Genomic DNA, 7,624 nt, shown 5'->3' with positions numbered 1-7,624 from the left:
AAACTTAGGGGAAATGGAAGTGGTGAGAAGTTACAAACTCATACGTAGCAAATAAACACTTCGTTTCATAAAGGCAACTGCCTTGACCAGTTCAGCGCACAGCTCTGACTTTGCAGATAAATGTTTCCTAATGTCAGAAGAAGGTGGAGAACTGGTCAAAAGAACAACAAAAGAAATTAAAATTTTTAACCTTTAAAGCATTGACTTCTGCGATGAACCTTAGTCTATCCAAAGTTCTCCCACAAACTCAAATATGGCTATGGAGGTGCTCTCTGCTCCAGACAAATAGTACACTTTCCAGGACTCATTATTATCGGCACCCCCAACACACACACACTCAAAAATCATAATAGAATTTGCATTCTGTGGCGAATGGGTGAAAAGAAAGGGTTCCATGAGGCTTGGTGTCCCCTTCCAGCCATATCCCGTTTCCCTAGATCCCTGGGAGGAGCAGATGAGGCCTTGATGCTGGGCCCTGAGTCTGACTCTGGTCCCAGCTCTGGAACAAGGTGGTCAGCGGGGCACACTCTTCACTGAACTGTGTTTCTTTTGCATTTCCATACTTAGTCAGGGGTATGAGCAAAACCCCTGTTTCATCTTCAGTCATTTCATATAAAGGATTAATGAATATATACCATTTAGCTGTAAAGCTAAATAAGCCTTCGAAGTTATATGATTGATAAAAGAAAAGTAAATAAACGTGCAAGAAAGTTATTGTCCAATCCCACTGAACTAAGAAAATGCTGATGGTAAAGAGAACGAGATGAGATGCAGCCTCTTGTAAAAACGGTCCTGCTGCAACAAGGAAGATGGTGTAATTATGTGTGTGAGCTGAGAGGTCTCATTGCATTTATGTAAATCTATTCAATGAAATCATGTCCTAAACATTTTCAGAATTTTCCCGTATATACCTAAATCAGCTTGCTGCTTTTTATGTGAATGAAACTTCAGTTTGTTTTATAAATGGCACGTGAGAACTGGAATAGCCCTCTCTCACTGACATAAGGCCTGCAAACCTCAACCAACAGGAATGGTCCAGAGCCTACTCCACGCCTTGCTCTGTGCTAGGACTTGGTGTACATTTACTTTTAAGTCCTATCCTCTTCCATTTAATGAACAAAAAGTGTTCAAAAGTTATTGGAAGAGGTGATGCATTGAAAAGGGAGTAGTATTACTGATGTGGTGTTCCTGGGCAAAACGCATAACGCAAGCCCAAGGAAGCATCAGACGACTCCAAAATGAGAGGCATGCTATAGAACACTGGCCAATCCACTTCAAAAATATTAATGTCTTGAAGGATGAAGTAGGCTGAGGGGATGTTCCAAATTAAAGAAGACTAAGGAGACACAACAGCAAAATACAAAGCATGCTCTTGGATTGGAGCCTAAATTGGGAGGGAGGTAAGGGGGTTGCCGCAGTGGATGTTATTGGGGTAATAGGAAAAGTTTGCAAATAAACTAGGAATTAGATAGTAGTATTACATCGATGGTAAATTTCCTGATTTTGATAATTGCACTGTACTTGGGTTAACAGAATACCCTCAGTCTTGGGAAATATTAGCTGAAGAAAATAAGAATAAAGGAACATGATGTCTGTAACTTATGGTTCATAAAAAAACAACAACATGTGTGTATATGTGTGTATACACACAAGTATATGTCAGTTAGCATGCAAAGGTGGCAAAATATCAAAACTGGTGAATCTGGGGAAAGGGTATATGGGAGTTCTTACACTTTTCTAGTATCTCTCCTGTATGTTTGAAATTATTTCAGAATAACGTTGAAAAAGTTTATGGGAACATACCTTACACTTCTGAAATCAGGTGTAGGAGAGATTTCCTTCTTAGTGAACACTGAAACATTATCTTGATCAAGACACTGATGACCCAGTTGAGATGAAAAGATTTTACAACCAAGTTTTGCAAGGTTTATTTCCACTTTGAAAAGAATGCTGGAGACGGACAGTCGGGTGTGGAGAGTGGTTATTAAATCAATTATGTGTAATGGGAACTCACCCTCTACGTTTCCTCCTCATCTCCACTCCTGAGAAATCAGAGAAAAAAATACCAGATGTGTATTAAAACAGCTTTCCTTTAACACTCACTTTCCATCAAAATCAGGCTCAACCCTCCACCCTGGCTGTAGCGTGAGCCTGTCACCCTCACAGTCTGCAGACCTCCACTCCTGCTGGGACTATGGCCCCCCATGAAACAGCGCAAGCCCAGGCCACTGCTCACCCCCTGGGGAAGCTCTTCCTCTGGAGCTGCACCGTGTGACACACTGGCCGCTGGCATGTGTGGCCAGTGAGCGTTTGCAACGTGCTGGTCTAAACTGACACGTGCTAGAAGTATAAAATACATGCTGGATTTCAAAGACTTTGCATGAAAATACATAAAATGCCTCATGAATAATTTCACACATTGATTACATGCTGAAATGATGTTTTAGAAATATTGAGTTAAATGAAGCATATCATTAAAAGAATTTCAACTGTTTCTCCTTACTTCTTTTAATGTGGCTGCCAGGAAACAAAGTTACGTCCATGGCCCACATGGACAGCTCTGTATTGGACAGAGCTACTCAGATGGAACTGAGCAGCCCTTCCTCTGTGCCCTCGCTGGGCATCCTGACATGTTTCTGTCATAGCACCTACACATCCCTCTTCACCTGGCTGCTGCCTCAACTGGACTGCAAGCCCCATAAAGCCTGGTGCCCTTTTCTCCTCGGTTTCTAGCATTGTGCCTGGCATGCCTAACAAAGGGCATTGTAGAGTTAATCCTCAATGTTCATTATTTTTTTTTTTGTAATCTGGGTGAAATTTACATAATATTAAACTTTTATTTATTTTATTTTTTATTAGGGGGTGGGGTATATCTCAGTGGTAGTGCACATGCTTAGCACGCATGTGGTCCTGGGTTCAATCCCCGGTCCTTCCATTAAAAAATTAAAACTTTTTTAAAATTCAGTTTTTTAATTGAACTGTAGTTGATTTACAATGTTAGTTTCAGGTAGACAGCAAAGCAATTCATACATATATACATATACATACATATATATTTTTTCTTTTCAAAATCTTTTCCATTATATGTTATTACAAGAAATTGAATATAGTTCCCTGTGCTATTTAATAAGTCCTTGTTGTTTATTTATTTTATATATAGTAATCTGTATCTCTTAATCCCAAACTCCTAATATGAACCATTTAGGTTTAGTACATTCACATTGTTGTGCAACCAGCTCTATTTAGTGCCCAAACATTTTAACCACACCAAAATAAAGCCCCATTCTCACCTCCTCACAGCCCCTGGCGATCACCAATCTGTTCTCTTTCTATGGACTTGCCTATCCTGGATATTTCATATAAGTAGAATCATACAATATGTGACCTTTTGTGTCTGGTTTCTTCCACTTAGCATAATGTTTTTTGAGGTTCAGCCACACTGCAGCGTGCATCATTTCTTCGTCCTTTTTTCCAATGTTCCTTCTTCTAGTCACATGCTTCCCTCCCACCTGAATGCACCTCCGGGTTCCTCCTCTGTGCTTAGCCAGTTGAACTCATCACTCAGGAACTAAGTCAAGTCATCCTTTCCCCGTAAAGATTGCTCTACATCCTTTGCCTTCTCTGAACTCCCTTAGTTCTACCAACATGACTTAGTTTAAATGCCACACACCAGTGATGTGCAGGATTGGTTTTTAAATAATCCAGCAGATATTGGTGTGGGGAGGGGGGTAAACAGAACAAGACTGGCCCTATATTGGTGATCACTGAAGCAAGTGATGGGTACATGGAGGTTGATGATGCTATTCTGTCTTTCTGTTTGTTTGAAAGTTTCCATAATAAAAAACTTCCAAGAGTGTTTCATACTATTACCTGTTCTGTGGGTTAATGTCTTATCCTCCCCATGAGATCCTGTGCTCCCTGGAGATCAGAGGTTGTCATTTGTGTCTTGGTGGATGATGGCTACCAGAGAAAAACAGACCTCCACCAGTGCTTGCCGAATCAAATTCTGTCTGAGGTGTTTAAAAATGTCATTCAGACAAAGCTAAATTTAGGTGTGAGAGTAAAGATCCAAGATGCTATTCTAGCTTTGGTTTCCTGGCTTTTCTTCTATAGTTAAAATCCCTTTTGATTTTTGCTCTAACTTCTTCTTTCTTGAGCTTATAATTGATCTCCAAGAATGAGTGCCATGCACTCGCTCCAGTATTCTGAGATGTTTCTGGATAATCCATAATTATCAAAAACCTGGCAGCCAGGTTTCCATTCGGATTTCTGTTTTGGCCCCTCCCTTCTCTCTCTCTTCTAGAGAAGATCCCATTCTGGTTGTCCCTTCTCTGCACCACTGATCTGTGGGCACCAAAGGCAGAAAAGAGAGGAGCCCGTTCATCATTGCTTCCATATCCACACATTACACTTTCACGTCTTATACTCCTTCTGCACTAATAATTCAGAGAAGGTACTTTAAAAACAAAACTAGAACTCAAATAGTGTGGTAACCCACATTTTTCTACACCTACTGCTCTTTCTAATTTCAAATGGGCCACTAATTCCATAAGAAGAGTCATGCCAAAAAACGTTTGCAGCCCGCAACCGAAGGAGAAAACTCCTTTACCTGGATCTAGTGTCTAATTCCTTCAGGTAGAAAATCAGGCTAAAAAATACAATAGCTGTTGCCACTTTGTAATTGCAGAGTGCCCAGGAAAGAATGCGCTGACTTTTGTGATTCATTTTCTCCTCTTTCCCTGAAAAGCTAGGGAAAATATCCTGGTGGAAGAGTAAGTTCAAAACTTAGCAAACCTAGAAACAAGAGGGTTTAATTACTTATTCATGTGGGAAGCACCCAGACCAGGGAGGGAGCATGGATGGCTGAAGAACTGAACACGAAACAGAAATCTCTAAGTCATTTGTTAAAGCTTAAAATCTGAAAACCGTGATTCTCATTACAACACATTAGAAAGCCCACATTAGGATGAGGCAGTCACGTGGGCTTTCTCTCTGAACTGATCCCTTTATCTTTAGTCTTGCCTTTCTGCTCTGCCAAATATCACAGGCTTTGTTTCAACAAGTCTTGCAGCCTTTGAGAGCTACTTCCTATCACTGCACTCACCACACACTTTTCTTCATAAATAGAATATTTTTGCTAACCCGCCTGCTGGATGTCTGTGATGGGCAGAATCATACCCCCGCTGCCAAAGTTGTCCACATCCTAATCCCCTGAACCTGGGAGTGTGTTCTATGGCAAAGAGGAATTAAGGTTGCAGATGGAATTAAGGTTGCTAATCAGCTGCCTTTAAGACAATGAAATTAATCTGGATTATCCAGGTGAGCCAAATTAATCACAAGGGTCTTATAAGTGAGAGAGGGAGGAAGGGGAATTAGTGTCAGGGTGACTGTGTGTGAGAAAGACTTGATTGGCCGTTGCTGGCTTGGAAGATGGAAGAGGGCCACCAGCCAGGAAATACAGGGAGGCCTCTAAAAGCTGGAAAAGGCAAGGAAACACATGCTTTACTAGAGCTTCCCTGCTGATGCTTTGATTTTGGCCCAGTTAGACCCATTTAAGACTTCGGACTTTCAGAATGTAAAATAAGAGATTTGTGTTGTTTTAAGTCTCCAAGTTTCTTTAAGTTCTGCAAATAGTGGCAATAGGGAACTAAAACCACAGCCGTTTAAAAAGAGTTGGGCAGAAAAGGGCCCTAGGTTTTTTTTTTATCTTGTTTAGGAATTTCTGAACTGAGAAGTTCACAAAATGAAAGCTTACTCCCCCCACTGCCTGATATGACTCCTGGGTGTGGCCACCACCTGCCACTCCATGAGTCCCCCATTGGGTAGCTGCTGTTGACATCACAACTCAGGGGCTTCTCCTCCAGCCGGGACTGTGGCCACAGGGGGGGTTGTCAGAAACCAGGATGCTTAGAGGCAATTTAGGACATTCTCAAAAGTTGACTATGTTCTCAACAGTATTTTCAACAGAATAATCATGTCAATACCAAGTAAGTGAGATGCTTCCCTTCTTTCTATGAACAATTTCAAACACAATTTCAAATTGTGAACAATTTTCACAGTATGATTTTATTTAAAAAAAAAAAAACATAAGCTTGGGGCTATTTCTTGTCCAAGATAGCCCACTATCTGAGTCCTAAAAGTAAACTATGTGCTGTCAGCTGTTGACTGTCTACACTGATTCTCCGACTTGTAGGGCTTTGAAATTAAGAACTTCTGGTCTCTTCTTTGCCTCCACCCACCTGCCGACCTTCCACCTGTTGCCCTAGTCATTGCTACTTGATGGGACAGGGAAGGAGAGAAGACATAAAAAGATCTGACCGCTGTGTCTGTCACCCTAATTAAGATCTTGTTATGGAAGGGTCTGACACTTCCAGTTCATTTAGAGCCAGAAGGAGCTAATCTGGCCAAAAATAGAAGCCAGAACTAATTGTAAGTAACAAAAGGCAGTCATACTTTAAAAAAAATCAATAGTGAGTTTTCCCTGAAATGTTTTCTAAATTATATTACTCCATGTTTGTTGTTAAAAAAAAAAAAAAAAAGCAAACAGAACTACATAGATTATTCACATTACATAAAACTAACAACCACTTCCATTAATCATTTATCCATCTGTACTTGAAAACGGTTTTGTTTCATTTGTACATATGTTCCAGTCCCTGTTTTTCCTTCCATATTTGCTTCAAAGGCTGTAAAAGCAGCTCTAAAGAGCTGTGTATGACCTGAGGGTGGGGAGTTAGCCACTCCTATTCAATGGATTTGCAGTTTCACAGACAATTTATTTCTGTTCCTCATTAGCAGAACTGAAACATAAAGCAACACCCCAAATTTCTATGTGTGCTGAAAATGGTTATGTGGCTGTGACTTAGAGAATGATTACGTGCAGTAAAGTGTTCATGTTGCCACATTTTCTGCACATTCAGTAACTAGAAATGTTTGACTATAGAAAATTTATCTTCCAGGTGAGCTTGTTTTTATATTTAATCCCTGCTTTCTGTAGCATAAAATAAACGTGCTGTATGTTTAATGCAGTTGGCCATGAGTGATACAACATATAAATGCTTTGAGAGCATTTATCAAAAATTATACATATTTTTCCAAAAGTTAAATGGAATTGCACAGACATCCTCAGTGCACTTTTGAGTAAATTTCTCAACTACCAGAGGCTATGTGGCTGTTTCAAGCACTTTCTGGCACAACGTATGTTGTTATCCACATATGTCATCCACAGTTTCAAGTGATTGACACTATCCCTGCCCATCTTTGTTTCTTCTTGGGGGAACGGGGTGTACAGCACCAGCTAGCACTGGGAAGAGCTGGCCATTTAATCACAGCCAAAGAAGCGTAAATGTGGCATCCCAGCATGAGCTGGGTGAGTGAATTATTTAAGGAACCGCAGCAAGTTGATAATTGAGGTTGGAGACTGAAATTTTATTTGGGGAAGGATATCAGAATGGGGTCTATGGAAAGGAAGTCCTTTTAATTAGAAATGTGGAATCACAGCACTGAAATGGCGTGCATCTGAAAAGTGAATAAATAGATGCTAAGAGGGAGTGAGTCAGAAGCACATGAGTAGTAAGTGGTTGAACTCCAGAGACCAGATCAAGAAACGCTGCTTAATCCCATC

The sequence above is a fragment of the Camelus ferus genome, chromosome 7 (genome assembly GCF_009834535.1).
Source record: "Camelus ferus isolate YT-003-E chromosome 7, BCGSAC_Cfer_1.0, whole genome shotgun sequence".
Classification (NCBI taxonomy): domain Eukaryota; kingdom Metazoa; phylum Chordata; class Mammalia; order Artiodactyla; family Camelidae; genus Camelus; species Camelus ferus.
Note: the sequence above shows the minus strand (reverse complement) of the source record.